The sequence below is a fragment of the Haliotis rubra genome, unplaced genomic scaffold, assembly GCF_003918875.1.
Source record: "Haliotis rubra isolate DU_JTF1 unplaced genomic scaffold, ASM391887v1 Scf68, whole genome shotgun sequence".
Classification (NCBI taxonomy): domain Eukaryota; kingdom Metazoa; phylum Mollusca; class Gastropoda; order Lepetellida; family Haliotidae; genus Haliotis; species Haliotis rubra.
The window spans coordinates 1,875,226-1,894,826 of record NW_025767390.1 but is presented as its reverse complement, the minus strand read 5'-3'; the positions used below and the strand labels follow the sequence as shown (position 1 = coordinate 1,894,826).

General features: G+C 37.3%; 3 long non-coding RNA genes across 3 annotated transcripts; 2 read left to right on the top strand and 1 right to left on the bottom strand.

Moving 5' to 3' along the window:
• Positions 1-1,577: 1,577 nt before the first annotated feature.
• Positions 1,578-7,827, bottom strand: LOC124258026. The gene is made up of 3 exons (XR_006893483.1): positions 7,814-7,827; positions 6,466-6,468; positions 1,578-1,704 (listed from the first exon to the last, which is right to left on the bottom strand). It is a non-coding gene; the product is annotated as an uncharacterized LOC124258026 (long non-coding RNA).
• Positions 7,828-9,962: 2,135 nt separating this feature from the next.
• On the top strand, positions 9,963-11,986 carry LOC124258040. The gene is made up of 3 exons (XR_006893490.1): positions 9,963-10,055; positions 10,936-11,074; positions 11,858-11,986. It is a non-coding gene; the product is annotated as an uncharacterized LOC124258040 (long non-coding RNA).
• Positions 11,987-14,354: 2,368 nt separating this feature from the next.
• On the top strand, positions 14,355-19,041 carry LOC124258037. Its single transcript, XR_006893488.1, has 3 exons — positions 14,355-14,367; positions 17,683-17,776; positions 19,016-19,041. It is a non-coding gene; the product is annotated as an uncharacterized LOC124258037 (long non-coding RNA).
• The last annotated feature ends 560 nt before the right edge of the window (positions 19,042-19,601 follow it).

The window sequence follows — 19,601 nt, the reverse complement described above, 5'->3', positions numbered from 1 at the left end:
TCGGTCATGTTTGACCTGTGAAATTCTATTTTGAAGTTTCCATGTTGGGCATTCTTTGGAAGATGAAGGATGACTTCCAGAGCAGTTTACACAGGCTGGTGGTTTATCACAAAGGTTGCTGTCTTCACACTTCCCACCACATCGGTGGCAGGCAGCTGGGTTATGGCATGATTTAGAGCCATGGCCATACTTTTGGCAATTGTAACACCTCAGAGGTTTAGGAATGTAGGCATCTACCTTAATCAATCTGAGATTGGGTCACAAAACTGGTCATTCGGTGAATGTATACTCTGACATGAATTCTATCAATGGTAATCGTGTAAATTGTTTTTTGGGATTTGAACCAGAGGCAGGTTAAAATGTCGAAGAAACACATACGAGTAATTGCAAGAATTGGACGATGTGTGCACGAAGAATGACATATGCTGGAAAAATGGCTAGCAATGTTCAAGTTAAAACGTCAGAGAACCAGACGCTTATCATGAGCGAATTAGTGGGTTTAGTTTTACGCTGCTTTTACCAATATTCAAGCAATATAACGCCAGGGGACACCATATTGGACTTTACACATTGTGCCCATTTGGGGCATGGAACGCGGATCTTCAGCGTAAGCTTATCAAGAAGGGCAGAGGTAACATAACAGCTCTATTCATCATTCTGGAAAAAGTTCGACATGCCACTCCTCCTGGAAAATGATGATGGTGAGATATTAGTTTGCGTCCGTCTGGTACCTCGCAGCGTGACGTTCCTCGTAGACTGAACGTCAACAAAACAATCAATGTATAAACTATACCCGTAGTGGTCTTCCACCAGTAATGAACCCATGTCAAGACATATGGATTCGAACCACGTACCTTTCAGGGTAGGGTCAGGAACCCCTACAGTCCGTAAACTTACGTGCCAATAAAGGCGTATCTGTGAAAACAGTTTGACTACGTCTACGCGTCTGTGGCATTCGGGTGAGACGCCAAGCGCGACGTCGAGTTCTTTAGTGGACCAGACAACACGTACGATGGGAATCACGTATGTGGAGATTTCTCTCCTGAGAAATGTTTCCGAGCTGACGACGGGAGACGTGTCTACAGGCTTAGGAAGACGTTACATCAGGTCATGTGTTTTGGTGGGGGATAATTTCCGAGGAGGTGGCATTATGTTATGGGATTGGCTAACAACTGAAGCAGGGACACCAATGAATTCGATGAGGGGGAACTTGAATTTGGTGAGGTATCCAGTCGAGATTTCTTAAATGGCCGGTTTACAGAACGGCCCTAGAGTGACGTTTTAACACGATAACGCCGGGCCACACGTTGATCGAGCTGTACAGCAATATCTTAATCAGAAAAATGTTAATGTGATACCCACTGATGTGTCACCTGATCACATCTGGGATGAAATGGAGAGACGTTTACGACGTCATCCGAATCCAACAATGATGCAGGAACTTCACCAAATCCGACTTACATCGACGTTCAGTTTCCTGACTGAGGCGAAGGTGCCAGGAATGCATCACAGCACACGGTCGACACACTTGCTTGTGAAACCCCTCCTGTGTAATATTCTCATTTGTATATGTGAGTTAATATTTAACGTCACATCGGCAACATTTCAGCCACACCGTGACGAGAACATTTTACACTGAAATGGAACATGTGTATATTACAAAACCTGTCATCGAATGACAGTAATACAACTAGAATATCACAACTAGATTTATAACTAGTGTTGAAGGTTAACACTAATAGTACTATTAGCACAATACAAGATAAAAACAGGATATAGATCGCCAACAACTGAAGGTAGATCACCATACTAGGGACCATGGGGACTAACACTTGTATATGTAAGGTGCGCGGTTCTTATGGACTGTTGGTCGTTATCATACCATGAAACACTTGTCATTCCATGTTATGACATTTCATTCTCGACAGTAAAGGTTTAATACTCATTCTTGTTGCTTGTATGTCACACATTGTAAGTATTTTTTTTCACTTGCACGTGTACATACAAATCAATATTTAACGTTCAAATATGTGACTGATCTTTTTGGAAAATAGAACGAGTAGTTTGAAATCACTGAATGATATATCACTTTTCAATACTACTATGGCAGCAATGGTATGGTATACATGAGGAGACAATTTCCAAAGTTGAGCATCAGTGAAAAAAAATTGTCAGATGAAAAAACTTTTTTTGACGTGAATAATACGTTTCCGTGTTTCAACAGGTGAACAACAAGAATCAGTATTGGACTTTTGCGAAGTTCCATACTTAAGCATACTAATAGTTCTCTATATCTTTCATTTTCCCAGAGGTGTAGCATGCAGAACGAAGTTAGGTGATAACTATTGGTGTAGTTTTTCTCACCTCTGCGCTTCTTATATTAAGATTGAATTTTGTGAAAATGGCAGGTTGTCGGACCTGTAAGGTGAATCTTGCCGACTGTTTTTCTCAAATATGTTATGCTTAGTGCATCTTTCGTGCAAATTCGAACAAAAGGTCTTGCTTGCGTTTCTTCTACAATTTTAACACACTCTTCCTCTGCTTCGAATCTGAACATATCATTCACACGATTGCCAATGAAAACTTTTCATTTCACAATACATTTTGCCTCCAAACATATTAACGCATTTCTTATTTACCAGAATGGTTATTACGATTTACTGCAGTTTTCATTACATTTTACATTACATTTTTACGACAATTTGTCTATTCTATTTCACACACTGTTTAGTTATTTCTGAACATATAAAGTAACTAGTTTCTCCAAGAGGTCATTGAACGTTTTGTTATCAATGTTACCAATAGTATTTAATTTCAAGTAAATAACAGGTATATTATCATGTGAGAACTCTAAATCCACTTCTTTCCAAGAGTTCTAAGCATACCCATGGTTTTAGATGTCAAACCAAATTGGATAAATAATTGCTTGATGAGGTAAAACCATTTATTGCTAAATAACAGTTTGTAGGTTAATACATTAATGATTTGATGAGGTTGGTGGTTAATTACGCCCCAGCATGGTGAGGTAAGGCTACTTTGCATGGAATTTGTCCATAGGTCAATTGACCATTACAATAGATTTGACTAAATGAAAACATATAATGTATACAAATACTAACTCTTGTATATTATGCAGACATTGTTTCAATCTAAATGTTTGATTATGATCTAAACTTACCAACTAATGGCGGATATTCCTGAATATGTATTTCAGATGATATTTTAGGATTAAGACATCTAATCCGATTTAGAATAGGTGTCCAACAACCATTGTTTGGGGTGGGATGTAACCCGATGAATCGCTTTTTGCAGGCTCGGTTCTTTGTCAATTTCGTATCATCGTACCCCTTCGGCTTGCATCGTTCCTCATAATATCAATCACTGATTTTGTCAGGTCAGGATTCGGTTATTTACCGACCGCTAACATTTAGCTGGCATATTGGTGAGTGTGGTTTTCAACAAAACAAGTTCAGGTATTAAACTACATTAAAAAAAACGAAAACATACATCATTAATAGTTTTATGGGGAATTGAAGGTTTAAATGTATTTTGATTGTAAACATGTTTTTCCAAGATTATTTTCTGAGAATGATTGTTGCCTCATTTCTTATTTTTTTTATTTTTCATGTTTACAAATTTACAGTTCGGTTTACATTTACAACAGTGTATATACACACAATTTGACATATATGAGGTGCATAGAATACAGTGACCTTTACAATGTACAGTCAATGAGGTAAATTTATATAAATCAAATTTTCAATATAGTATGTAACGATGACCAGATTTTAACAAAAATATCGTTTTCACAAGAAACTGAATAATTATACTTTGTAATGTCGTAGTACTGCTTAATTTGCCCTTATACATACCCGAAAAAAGGAATGTTCATTTTTTTGACTGTTTTTGAATATAATGTCTTTAACAAGTAAGATAACGGCGTTAATACGATTGTTATTTCTTCCTTTGCTTCCGAGCAATTGTTGCCTAATTTGATTAAGAATGTCATCCCTCTTGCGTTTTCACATGAATCCATCATTCATTTAAAACGTATTAGGTAAACCATATATACTGACCTATGTAAAGTCTTTAAACACATCAGGGCTATTGCCACGTTATCGACTGTGACATGTGCACACCTGAAGTGCTTCCTAAACAAAATACTCTATCGTGGTTCACGGTTAAGCTGAACAATTGACTTGCCTTTGCGTGTGTCTGATCGATGGGACGGGAAGCGATCACCGTTTTGCTAAAATATTGAATCACTCTTTGATTTAAATATACATTTTGCTGTGGCTAGAATAGGCTCTGTTGTTTCTGACATTTCTAATGATTAAGAAACTCTTTGTATGGCTTTGATACTTAAAAGGTTTGAGTAGAAACACCATTTTATTTTGGCTTCTAGACAATGTTTCTTCTACTTCAGCCAGACCGATTCACAGCAGAGAAGACCAGCAGCTTCCTCAACAACAACACAAACATCACGAAGGTCCTCTTCCTCCTCGCTTTCATGACTTTCGATGAGCAGACATTTAGTTTTGTTACTTTGTTTACAATATTTTGTGTACTCGGCAAACATTTCGTAATTTTTAAAACATAGTTAGGTGTAAATTACTGTTAGTCACACGTCAGATTGGTTCCGAAAGGTAAATTGAGCCTGAATGGATTATTTGGGAATTGCTTTGAACATGTGGTCAAAGTCTTCTCTTCCTGCTCGCCAATAAATGCGGGAACAGCTACGAATTAACTTTAGATAGATAAAAACGTGAAATTCCAACTTGTGTTAAGCAAACTACGAAAAAATTCATGAGCAGTGTGGAAATGGTGATTGAACGTCATATTGGATAGGCGTTTAGTGTTTTGTCAGCTTTCGTCGGGGCATTGCTAGACAATGCCAGATAGTGTGTCTATGGACGTAGAACCGACGAGGAATCTGCGAGGTAGCAGACTGAAGCATATCAACATGTCGAACTTGTTCCAGAACGATTAATAGAGGTGTTGTGTTTGTGAACTCTGCACTTAAGACTGCATTAAGTGAAAATGATAAGCTAGAGCAAGTATATGTGGATGACAACTTCTTTTATTGTAGAGCCCGACGATTCGATAGAGGTTCTTGTATCGTTTTCAAGTAAGAATGACATATTTGAAAACGATACAAGAACCTGTATCGAAACGTCGTGCTCTACAATAAAAGAAGTTGTCATCCACATATACTTGTTGTATCTGACTTCCAACTTATAAAATGCCACTCAAAGAAGTCAAAATGATAAGCGTCTGGCTGTCTGGCCTTTTAAAGTGAATATTTATGGCCAGTGCAAACATTGCACGTCCCAATAACATTTGTCTCTAAGATAGATAAGATAATGCTTTATTATCCCGAAGGAAATTTGCTTTGCACGGTTAGCATTGAAGACACAAACACTATAACAAAAGATACATATACATAAGACCACAAAAAGACCCATACATATGTCAAATATTGCTAAAATACCTAGCAACAACGGCCAATATATGAGGCATAACATTAAAACAAAAGAAATCTTAAATCCTGTCCTTTCCACATGTTGTAGGCATACCTATGGTTTTAGATGTCGAATCACATCAAATAGATAGTCGCTGATTGCCAAATAACAGTTAGTAGGTCAGTATATTAATGATTTGATGGAGTTCGCGGTAAATTATGCCCCATTATGCTGGGGGCTGGCAGCTTTGCATGGAATTTGTTCACAGGTCAAAGGAATTAACCAGTACATTACATGTGACTAAATGAAAACATATAGCTTTTTTTTTTTTAATTTCCATTTTTATGTTACAATTTTCATTACAGCAGTTTCAAGTAGTTTATACATATACTAGCTGTAGTATACTCAACATATATTTTAAAAATGTTTAATCATGATATAAACTAATCAAGTAATAGCGAGTATCTCTGAATATGTATTTCAGGTGATATTTTAGGATTAAGACTTCTGTAATTCTGATCCGATTTAGAATCGGTGTCTAATAGCTTTTGTTTTGTAGTGAGAGGTAACTCAAAGAATCGCTTTTGCAGGTTCGGTGCTTTGTCAGTTTCGCATCATCGTATGTCTTCGGCCTGCATCGTGGTTCATAATATTAATCACTGATTGTGTCGGGTGAGGATTCGCGTATTTGCAGAACGCTAACATATAGTTTCGATATTGGTGAGGGTGGTTTTCAACCAAACAAGTTCAGGTATTGAATGACGTTTTTTTTAGAAACAAATACACACTAAAATTTCGCTTCATACACAATAACCCTACATGCATTCCATAAACATACATCATTAATAGTTCTCTGTGTGATTTGACGATTTAAATGTATCTTGATGGTGACCATTTTGTTCTGAGATTAATTTCTGAGATTGAGATTGCTGCCTCATTTGATTCAGAATGTAACCCATATTGCGTTTTCACATGAATCCAACAAATACAAAGATACAAAGACATACTAAAACGTAAATAATGAACCATATAATGCTGACGCATGTAAACTACCACTACAAAGTTATCTGTAATATGTGCACACCTTACGTGCTTTCACAAAAAAGCACTCTAGCATGGTTCGCCGTTTCAGTAAAACAGTTGCCTTTACATGAGAATGCGATCACCACTTTGCCAACATCTGGAATCAACCTTTGATTCAAAATACATTTTGCTGTGACTGGAATCATTCAAAAACTCATTTTATGAATTGTATGTGTAAAACGTTTGAGTTATAGCTCCTCCTACCAACTACTAGTATAAAGATAAATCCTTACCCAGTTACATTGTCTTGTTGGTATGTTTCAAAATTAAACTAGAAGACAAAGTCATCAATATCCCCCCCAATGGCAAAATACTTTTCATGAATATGTACACACGTTTTGACTATGTCCAATGCTTTGGCATGTATTAGCAAAGTGGGAGGTAAGTATTTAAAGGTTTTGAAGTTCTGCTCCAAAAAGAAGTACTACCACCAAACTCAGTCGAAGTCAAACTTGTTGCCATGTAAACGTAAAACATATTTTATTCAAAATTCCAAAACTACCACGAGGCAACAGTTTCCTACCAGACCTATCTATGTGGCAAGTGTGGTGAAGAAATAGCGAACGGTTTTAAAGTTCTGCTCCGGAAAAGAGCACACACACCAATTTCAGTCAAAGTTAAACTTGTTGCCATGGAAACGCAAAAACTATTTTATTCAGAAATCCCAAACTACCAAAAGGCACCACTACACCACCAAAAACCTATCCATGGGCCAAGTTTGGTGAAGTAATAGTGCTCCGGAAAAGACGAATATACACGGGCGGACTGTCGAGTTCATTTTCCTACACCCCCACAAAATGCGTTGCCAATGCCAGAGTCACAAAACATGGAATTGAAACTAAGAAATCCAACTAGACATTTCCCTTGATTGTGGAAAGGCCTTTGGTATCAAATAGACAGGCGAGTAGAACAGTTCCAAAGGTTTCATAAAAGACAATGTAAGTTCATAAACCAACCCTTAAATGTGTCACTATTTTGTTTAAAAGACAAAAAAGTTGATTTGAGATATTATCCTAATGTATCAAAAGATTTCCAACAAACCCTTCGTGCTTGGCCTTATTAAAACAAAGCATGATTTACTAAAATAAGACTTGCGGTATTTGTTTAAATTGGTCTTAAACTAACTTCTTTTTAGTGGCATTTTAGAAGCTCGGAAATACAAAATAGACAAGCTTTATGGCAACGTTACAAAAAATCTGTATCGAAACGTAGCGCTCTCGTAATAAAGAAGTTGTTATCAATAAAGTTTGTCTATTTTGGCCTTAAACTATATATGTGAAACACCCTGTTCCAACCAGATACTTGGCCTCGTCTCGAAGAGGAATTACAACTAGAAAACATGTACCATATCTTTAAAAGGCATACACAGTATACAGAAAATATCACTTTGTGAATCAATGAGTGGAAGCCCGGATAAACATTTGAATGTATTCTGAAGGTAAATGGTGCCTTCCAAACTGCTCTAAAGTGTGATAAAACCGTATATTTAGGAAAAAACAAACCAAAGTGCACGTATCGATATCCTAGTATCCTAATTTTGATAGATACTTTTGAGTATAATATGCGTATGTTACTTTGGTGTCTTCTTTACTTAAAATATTCCTTAACATTTTGGAAACCATCATGCAACTATCGTGACCGTTTCACCAGTGTTCACCACATTCCAGACATTTTCTCAAGTCAATTCAGAAATGTTAGTTCTTGCAGGATTTTTTGATAAAAAAGATTCGGTTTAATATTGGAAATATTCGCAATCGTATTTAAGAACGTTTCTTAGACATTTAAATCTTTAACATGTTTGTTCCAAATCATTTTATCAAATTGAAGATATTTTGATCCATGTTTGTATCGTAGTCTAATTTATAATTGGTTTATTCAATAGGGGGCCACAGGCCCATTATACAGTTACATGAGTCATATCATGAAAGTGGAAAATCTGGAGCGCCATAGCACTGTACAAGATACATCAATAAACATACACTTAATGGAATGTACAGGTTTTGTTAAGGTAATTGTTACGTTGTTTGAATGCAAGGAACAAAAACTTCGCTAAACGATTTAAAATACCTGAATCGTGTGATGTGCAAAGTAATACCAGTTTATCATAAGAAGGATGAGTACAATAGAACTCAGGCAAAATTGTATCTCTGAGATTATAGTAAAAAGGACATTCCAAACACATGTGATATTCTGTCTCAATTACAGGTATAACACAAAATGGACATAATCCAGAATTTCTTGTCAGACCAGATTTTCTTCCAGACTCTATCATTAACTGATGGCCTGAACAGCGAAATATATTAAGAGCCTTACGATAAGCTGGTATATCCAGACAAGTTAAATACACCTCTCTCTCAAAAGAAAGTTTCATGTTACAATATAAATTCACTTTAGGATAGGAATAATTAGGTATTTTATGCTTCTAAAATTAGTTTTAAATTTGTGTGTGCGATACACGGCTAATTATACCGTCCTTTGATGACAATTGTTAAGGTATATTGATACATAACAACTTGTTCCAATCACAATATACGTGAAATAATCCCGGCATGACTTTAACTTTTAACTCAATTACTATTTGCATAGGAATGGACTAACAGATCACTGCTCTTTAGCATTCAGTCACTATTTATCAAGTTTCATGAATGATAACTCAGTCTGTTCGAAACTTAATTTTGCCACGTAAAATATCTTGTTAGAAACACAACTGTCTTACATACTACAATGCTGATTGCAGATTATAACACTGGCATAAACCATAAAGATTCACAACACACATTTCTTGATCAAAATATTTTTCAAAAACTAAACTACATATTTTCAAATGTGTCAAATATCTTCATCTATCATTTGGAAGAACTAACAGATAACTAAAGTATCACTGTTATACTTATATTTGTAATGAAATCACTTATCTACTTGCAATTAAAAGTATAAATAAATATAATGATTTTTTTTCAAATAAAGACGAACAAAGTCCATTTGTTCAAATCTGAAAGGATAAAGTACTTACCAGCCGCTAAAAGATAGTTCCCAGTGTCTACTAAAATAAACTGTCTCTACTTCAAATTTCATTTTACACATTATAGATTTTGCAAAGCAGCAATTTGCAACAATTCATTACGAGAAACGGGCTATTTCACCCGCGGCAAAATTGTGGTGGGGTTACGTGGGTGGTGTTTCAGAAGCGGCAGACCCCCAGCAGTGCATAAAAATGTTGATCATCTGCGAAATTTTCAAATTATCATGTCAATTGATCGCCAGTTAGCGTCACCTCATGCTGATTTTTTGAATGGATAATATTGATAATTGTGTTTTCATTATGATATTTAAGGGGTAATTTCCGACAAACCAATTAGCAGAATGTGTATATAAGAAGCTTGAGTTTTCGATTCAAGCACATTCTACCGACTCGACGTCATACACCAGAACCAACACCATCAGCAGCAGCAGCTACTCAGAACATCATCATCATGAAGGTCCTTGTCTTGCTCGTTCTTGTTGGATTCGGTAAGTGTTTCACTTTGTTAAGAATGTCTCTCTAGAAAGAAAATTATAACAAGTCTTCCATCAAGCAAGTGTGGGTATTTTTGTTCAGGTTGTTGTTTATTGCAAAACCTCTTTGTTATAAAAACTGAGTTCAGTTCAGGTTTACAACATTCAAGCCCTTACTTTAGCTTTGAAAATGTTACATAGTACACATTGCGAAGTCGTTTCCCATTTGCCCGGTGCTATTCGGGATTCCCTTGTTGTACATGTAGCACTTGACAGGCGTTTGCAAATATTTCTGACCACTTTATGACCAGGCGATTCCCTGGTGCCATCACTATTGGCATAACAGATAATCATTGAAAATTAGGAATCTTATAATGGGCCTTGTTTCTAGCTGCTGTTTTCAATGATTATTGACAGGGACTACGAGAAAGTATGTGGCCACAATGAGAGTAGTCTTGACCATGTACCTTGTGTACAGCAATGAAAATTGGCATGACTGCCATGGTCGAAAACTTTCAAAATCATTGGATATAAATAGTTCTGACAATGAAATCCATTCTGACTCGGACGGGTACATAAAGTATGCGGTCTGGACTGCCAGTTGTCCCACCAGCCTGTCGAAACCTTAGTTATAACTTATTTGGTCATTCACATTCCAAATCATCCCAGCTACCTACTTGGTAAAGGTTCATTTTTTACACAAGATGCATGTACTTCAATGAAAGTTTACAGTGTGAAATATATATTTTCAAACTGATGGAAAAAACCATCCATTACTGCGAACAAACACGCAGAATGGAGGAATTACAATACTATGGCAAAATACCCACATTAAAAATACAAGGCTGTAAAATTGTTGGCACACCCAGTAGCAAGTTCTGTTTCTATCACCCAGCCGCCTACCAGGTGACAGAGGCCCGTATGAACGCCTTCTCCTGCTCCAGTGACTGCTTCAGTTACCTTGAAGGACCCTACTGCATCTCCAACGGCTCCGTCGTGTGTGACAACTGCGTCAGGGACCAGATGCTTTGCCAGTAAGATATTTAACTCACATTTCTGTTTGACTTCGTGAATACTCTGTTTGTGAACTAATCTGACAGTAGTTCAGTAACTGTAACTTCAAATGCTATGCCTCAGTTTATGAAAAGTGGCTACCCATCAACTACTAATAATACAAAAGTCGATCTGCCATTGAAGATGTGATGTTGTGGAACTCGATCTGTTATGAAACTGAAGAATGGAAGAGGTAGAACTCACTTTTAAAGTAAAAGTAAGAGATCCCCTTTAAGCCTCAGTTCTGGAATCGGACATCTGCGGATTGACGTGGTGTAACGATCCTTTCATTAGCAGCTAGGATTCGAACAAAGATTTCCAACCGGGTCTCACATGTTGTGGAATATGTGAAATATATGTTTGTGAGATAAACTTCGATAAGATTCAGGCACGCATGTGTTAGGTTGCTTGTACTGGTCCGAGCCTCTGTTATCGTTATGCTACTAGTTTAGTGAGATACCATGCAACAGTGCGGATCCCCTTAGATATAATACTGCCCAGATCAGGCCGTGCTAATGGATTTTATCAAAGTGCTATATATTTTCAAGACTGAAACATGGCCGGCCAGTCATAAGCTCTCTCTTCTGAAAGCATAAGAAGGCAATTGTAAGGTATTGGATGATCACTCTTCAAAACATGATCTTCCATAGTGCAATGACTCTGTGGTACCGAAATGAGCAGTCTCGGCTACCAGCAGACTTTGACCCACCCGAAATTCAATAACACGTTCGACAATTATCTATAATGTTTCTGTTTCTTTTCAGGGATACCTCTTTGTCCTCAAGCGACTGCAAAGAAGCATGCGATTAGATGGAAAGACTGAAAGTGACTTGCAGGCCCCCGAAGGAAAAGTAAAGAATAGCTCATTCACCTGAATAAATAATATGCATTTATCCTGTGTTCTCTTCTTCATTCTCGGGTCTGGAATTGTCCTTATTCTAGTTTGTCATGTGCTATTACACATAGTTCGTATTGTGTTCTCTTCTTCATTTTCGGGTCTGGAATTGTCCTTATTCTAGTTTGTCATGTGCTATTACACATAGTTCGTATTGCCAGTGCATTCAGCTCTCGGGAAGACCTGATCAGCAGCGAAAGGCACGTTTTGTATTTATCTGTTAACATGGACACGTTTGGGAAAACATTAGAAATCATAGGAAAACAATTGGAATATTGAATATGATGTTCGTAAGGTAAAAAGAAAAAAACCTAAAATCCCCGGAATTTAATCAGTTATGAAGCATAAAAAATACTTTGAATAAAAACCTTAAAATCGAACTAGAATTAAGGAACCAATCGGAAAATATGTGAGAAAGGTGAGAATCTCGAATCTTGACGTCATAGTGGAGAGTTGACGTTCAGACGATAAATGTTTCTGTCTGCGTTCGCGATGACATCACCAGACAATGCCACAAATACAAACGTTGAAATGTCAGTCAGTGACTTCACACATACAAGTCCAATCAGTGTGAGCCTATGAGTAATGAAAATTTTCTTGGCAGCAGCCAGGAAGCTGACACAGCTTGATGGCGTCAGTACGATCAATTAGATGTCACCACAGAGACCCTATATTTTTTATTGTCAGGGCTTATGTCGACATCTTCATTTCATCAGTGATAAACGTGGCGTAAAACCATACTCACTCACTCACCCACTCACTCACTCACTCATTCGTCCACTCTTTAAAATCCATCTTAAATGTCTTTAAAATAATCCTCAACATTTGGGCAACTATAACGCACTTTTGCGCCATTATTTCACGCCAATTATAATCAGCGTTGATATGTTATCGCACCACAGCGTACTTCCCTTGTCTTCTTTGAGCAATAGAACTGGCCACAGCCTACCAAATTCTGCAAAGGACGAAGTGTGTTATCCTGGGTGTCACTCGTTTCACATGGGTTGAGTTTCATAAGGTACATGTCGTCAAACCCATTTTGGATGTGCACCCAGACAATCTTTCCAGGAAATCGCTAGGTCATTGGCTTTAAAATTATACACAATGGACATCTTGTCCTGAATGAGGATTCAATATTTACGGGAGTGGCTAGATTCTTCAAGTGATCAACATATCAGACACTGTTGAAACACAAACATGATGATCGTGTTGAACTACTATATGGGGATTTTCACTTTCAGGGACCTCAGCCTGACCTCCAGCGACTGTAACAGTGCCTGTGATTAGTTGGATTGACTGATGATATGACGATACAAATGTAGATGTTGCTGAATGTAAACTTGATGACATATACAGGAATAAATATGATGCACTAAGTTCGGGTTTGTTTTCTTTGAATGCATTTCTACAGTACGTATATTGTTTTGTGTTATGTTTACGATTTCGATATTTTGATCTTGTTTACAATCGTCAAGGCCCACGTTTGTAACACGATTTATGTAGACATATTGGACCTTTTCAAATTTTACGCATCAGTCAAAACATATCTGGTGTAATTCTTCATTTGGACTTGTTCCATGTGTTCCCGTTTGGTTCGGGTGAACACTTGACCTGCTTTTGCATGTGTTTGTGAGGCGAACACCTCGGAATCGTTTTTGTATTTTCACAGTTATGTATATGGAAGGGTATTTGTCACTTTTATTGCAGTTGCTAATTAATACATCCGTGTACACAATGTGGTGGAAGATATAATAAGAGTTTGCTTGAAACGTGTTTAGTAACATACTGGATGCCCAAACTGTAACATCTCATGAGCCAATGAGCCGGATTACAATTGTGAAGTCTCGACCAGGAACTAACGCATCGGCTTCAAACCCAATTTTGATGGTGGGAAGTTTACAGCAGACAACCATTCCGTTCTTTGATTTTCACAAACATATACTCTTAAAAAAAAGTCGGGGAACTTCATTTTTAATTTACGATTGAATAAATTGATCAATGTTGATATGATAACAATGAATGTTTTGAGTGTGCATAGCCACTCGGACTTCCTTATGACCATAGAACTTTGTTTGTGCAGTAAACGCTCGTGAAAGATGATTGGTGTATGACGTGAAATTTGCAGGTGTACGAATTCCGTTTTCAAACAACAACAACAACAAAACAAAACCCCGCAAAGAAACAAACACTAATAACTGTGTGATGGAAGATGATTGTCAAAATTAATGGTCTACAGTAATTGATTGACCTTCTTGAAAACCGTCAACATCACGAATGACACCCCATGCAGGTTTCTGGGGCTACTGCGTTGTGGACGTGCATCCCATGCGTTGTGTTTAGGGGTGATGATAAAGAGGAATGGTGGTGCGTTCATACGATGTTTGTCTTTGATAGGTCTTTTATTGCTTATACTTCCTATCCAAATTGAAAGTTTAGGTACCTCTAATTTTTGAAGAGTATAGTACAACAAGCCATTGGTATGGTAATGGTCGGACATTAGATCATGCCTTACAAAAGGCAATGTTTATACCTGGGCTATTTACATTTCTGTTAAGCTGTAGCAGATACTTCTACTTGGTTAACGCTACATTAAGACATATTCCTTGTGCGAGACAACAACCTGTAAATGATAGGTCCGATGAGTGAATGATAGCTTGAGCAACGTCACAGTTTACTTGACAATTAATCCGGTCACAGTTCCTAACCACCAGGCCTATAGAATTGCTTTGTCACAAAACTGCAATCTGTAATTCCGGAGATGTTCTTAAACCGAATTAGATGATGATGTGATGTAGTATGTAGCTCCTACCATTCCCTTGCTCCTGTGGAATACGTTTTAAGTTGAACTATCATTTATGTATCTCTGCTATCATGAATTATTACACTCAAATGCTGACTACCTAACAGTGATTATATCTTGTGATAGAACCTGGCAGTGGTTGCATTCAAACAGTCGAGAGTGGTTCTGATTACCTACAAAACACCAGTGGCAACATGTAAACCATTCACAGTGTCTAATTATTGACGATATATGACCAGAAGAGTGAAACGTACCTTCTCGGAAATGTTTGTCACGGACCCAGGCCAAAACTTCATTAACTGAAACCTTTCGTTGTCCTGACTAACCAGAAGCCGAGATCATGATGCACGTCCTCGTTCATCTGCTGTGAAACTGTTTTAGATAACTTACACAGTAGCAGTGGTGCAAATCAGATAACTGTTAAGCTGCCCTCTATGTTTGAACTATGTTGCTGCAAAACCTGTGAATGCAGAAAATATATTTTATATATCCACCAGAAATCAATTTTGGTACAATGGCGAGGTCTTTATATACAATATGTATGTGATAAAAATATTTCTATGGTAACTTTGTAACCTTAATAGTGAGTGAGTGAGTTAAAATTTAACGTCACCTCGGCAATATTTCAGCATATAGTGACAAGAAAGGTTTTGCATGTACCCTTAATAACTTTGTACTGTAATAGTCATTAGTCAAAAACTGCCCAAAACTTTGAAATGATTGTTAATGTTTATTGTTTCGAGGTGTGACATAAATAGACAACTCAACCATTGGAATGGCAAAATGTATGCAACTACCCTAATATCACTCCCAAGAACTTTTCATTATACATATATGTAATTACATGCTATCTGCATCAATGTACTCCTAACAGGTTCATTACAGTGATTAACACTGTTGCCATAACAGTTTCCTGTGATTGGTCTGTTGACATACGTGCGCCCAAAACCTTTAATTGCCTCATACGACACGAGGAATGATGTTGCTAATTACTGATGAAGTACTGCATGTTCATTTTAAACAGAATGAATCTATAACAAACAAACACTCAAGGAATGGTTCTGGAATTGTGTCAGTGGTAATTTTCAGTGTCATGTTCTCAGAATTTATATGTATATTACTATTAATAGCTTTACAAAGAAATACGATTTTGAAGTTGAAGTTAAGGCTTTTTCTATTTAAAAAATCCGAAAACGAAACCCCAGTAAAATTGCCAATTCTCTTCCATTGAACATTAACCAAGGGCGACTACTACAACCGCCTTTGTTGTATCATATTCAGATCTGTACAATAAGATTCAAAGAGACAAAAACTGTTGACAGCAGTCTACGAGAGAGAGAGATGACTTTCTCTTTTCAACTGTCCAAATACATCACCTAAAATTGCAGCAGCTCCAGTCTTAGGGTCTGCATTTCACAACTTTTGATGCACAATCGAGTCTATTTTATGTTCATAGAGCGTCATACGAGTGAGAGAGTTAAATTTTTAGTATTTATGGCAGTATTTCAGCCATGTCGTGACTTTACCAAGTTATATATTTATAATAATTATAAGAAAATTTTAAACACTGCCAAAGAAAGACAGTAAAACAACTAGTTTATCACAGATGGAAATTAAAATCTAGTAATTAAATTTCAAACATTTCAACTATACAAGACGATACTACATAAAAACAGGCTATAGATTGCCAACAACTGAAGGTAGATCACCATACTAGGGACCATGGAGACTTCCAGTACATGTGCTTCCTGTATTTAACCTTAGCTGGATTTACACCATCCCTTCAGCCTTTAGCAATTTTAGATAATCTAGCCATAAATTAAAATAACATATATGCTTCGATTAAAAATAGCAGTATGTTAAAATTAAGTTGACTGTTTTGGGACCTACGTACCGCGTCATACGACTCTTCTTAAAAATATGCAGGTAGCAAAAGTAATGTAAGTCCCCATGGTTCCTAGTATGGTGATGTACCTTCAGTTGTTGGCGATCTATAGCCCGTGTTTTATATTGTACTGTCTTCTTCAATTACACTGTTTTAGATTTACATTCTAATTTTATATTCATATCTGTGATACTCTTAGATTTTTACTGTCCATCGTCGACAGATTTTACTCTTTACAATGTTTTCATTTATATTGTATAAATTGTTTTCGTCACGATATGGCGGAGATATTGCCGCTGTGACATTAAATATTAACTCACTCACTCACTCACTTCTTAAAAAAACGATTAAATGTCCTCTACCTAGTCAAAAATGTAATGCCTCAGGGCTAAATGTGAAAGATACAGTTCCCTATTTTCACGTGTACCATCTGTTTACGTGTCTAATGCAGTGCAATATACTTTGGCATATATGTCAACGATAGGGTAGGAAACTCTCAACATTTTGTTGATTGTTTCAATTGATGGTTGACACATGGACACATGTTAATGATAATGTTGGAATCGACTTTTGGTCGAGATTGCTTAAGAATACCGAGGTGTTGTTACTTTATATATGCATTTCTACTTTATATAGGCATTTCACAGTTAAAACTCGTTTCTCAGGGATAAGCTTTCCATAACCAACATCATTAAGGAATCCTTAATAATGATATACTTTAACACAGATGTGATGTGTAAAAGAAATATTCCACAAAATGCTGGCGGAACTATTTGTTTGTCAATAACCTGTCGGCAACATACACATAAATCACACTTGAGACATGTCAATTATCTATAATCATTTTTTGCTGAATGGCGTTTACCATATCTGGCTCCTTAGGAGTACCCGGGAGAACTATGTTTTTTAATTGTGTGTGATTGGTACATGCTGTGCAAAAATGTTAAAAATGATTCTCCCTCCTGACAAGACATGTATATAAAGGGCGGGCGTTCACCTTCCACTTCAGCCCAGCCGATTCACTGCACAGAAGACCAGCAGCTTCCTCAACAACAACACAGACACCATGAAGGTTCTCGTCCTCCTCGCTCTCATGGCATTCGGTAAGCAGACATTTAGTTTGTTAACGTTATTTTGTGTACACGGCAACTATCTCGTATACTAAGTACTGTTAGTCGCACGTAAGAATGACTTCTTTGATTGGCATTCTAGAAGTGGGTCAGATGAAGGATGAGGACTATTTTTTAAGGATATACAACTTCTTAATTCTGTATAGGCGACGTTTGGACATAGATTCGAATGGCGTTGTCAAGACTGCACGTAAAAAAGTGCAAAAAGTAAACTGAGCCTGAATGGATTATTTGGAAGTGCTTTGAACTTGTCAAACACATTTAGTTTTGTTAATTTATTAACATTATATTGTGTACTCGGCAAATATTTCGTAATTTGTAAAACATATTTTTGTTGAAATTAATGTTGGTCGCACGTATGGTTCCGAAAAGTGGATTACTTGGAAATGCTTTTACCATGTCGTCAAAGGACTTCCTGTGCTCATATGCTAAGAACCGCCTCCGTGGTGTAGTGGTTAGAGCACCGCCCGGAGAGCGGAAGGTCGCAGGGTTCGATCCCCGACCGCGTCATACCAAAAGACGTTAAAATATGGTACTTGTTGGTCCCTGCCTGGCGCTCGGCATTAATGGGTACAACAAGGACTGGTCGGCTTGGAGTCAGTATAATGTGTCTGAGAGGGGTATTCATGCTTCACTGCGGCATGGTATCTCAGTGGGCTAGCACTATAAAACCAGCTTAAGTCTGGGCTAGTACAAGCAGCCGCACATACACATACACCCGCATGCACGTCGTCATATGAGCGACATATTCTCAAGCACGACGATAAACCCAATTTCACCTTACCTCACCTCACATAAGAGCTACGAATTACCCTTAGATGGTAACTGTACTGTACACATGCATTTGAAGGGCGTTGTGGTGACAGATTCCCAAATCTGTTGCAGAAGCATGTGTAGCCGTGAAATAGTCATCCTGGATCATTTAAACGCATGACAGAATAGTGCGAAACCTGTCAAAGTTCAGAAATGTATATTTGTAGTTATATTGTGGTAACTATTATGATAATGACAAAGTTCAATTACTTACTTAATTAATTAGGTAAACCTTTGTTGAGAAAACCTAACAAATTAACATATATCCCATGTTCGAGGTACAATGTAATCAATGTGCACGTTTCAAAAAAGGCTCTTTGCTGGTTCCACAGGACAATGCTACACTAAGGGAATATTTGTTTAGGGCACTCACAATAGCAAGCTCTGATTATTTCCCAGCCGCCTACCAGGTGACAGAGGCTCGTCAGAATGCCTTCTCCTGCTCCGAGGACTGCTTCAGCTACCTTGAAGGACCCTACTGCATCTCCAACGGCTCCGTCATATGTGACAACTGCGTTAGGGACAAGATGCTTTGCCAGTAAGACATTTTACTACAAAGTTCTCTGGCCTTTCGCCAAGCAGTACAACCAGACGGTCTGACACTTGAATTCTTGTTGAATCGAGATGAACTATTTATCCGTAATTGTAGGAGAAAACGAAATTCTACCATTTTATCCATCTAATTTTCTGTGGCCTTTCGCCAAGCAATAAAACTGATTTAATATAAAATATTTAACTTCACTTAACTGCTTGACTGTTTGAGAACACATGTGACAGTAGTTCAGTAACTGTAGACTTCAAAGCGTTAGCAGGAATGGGATGTCAGATGTTATGTCTTAGTTCCTGAATCGTCACGATATGGCTGATGTGACGTTAAATATTTACTCACTCACTCACTCAGTTCCTGAGAAGTGGTTACTCATCAACTATTGACAGTAGATCAAATATTAATAGGGATACAAACGTAGATGTGCAAATGAAGAAT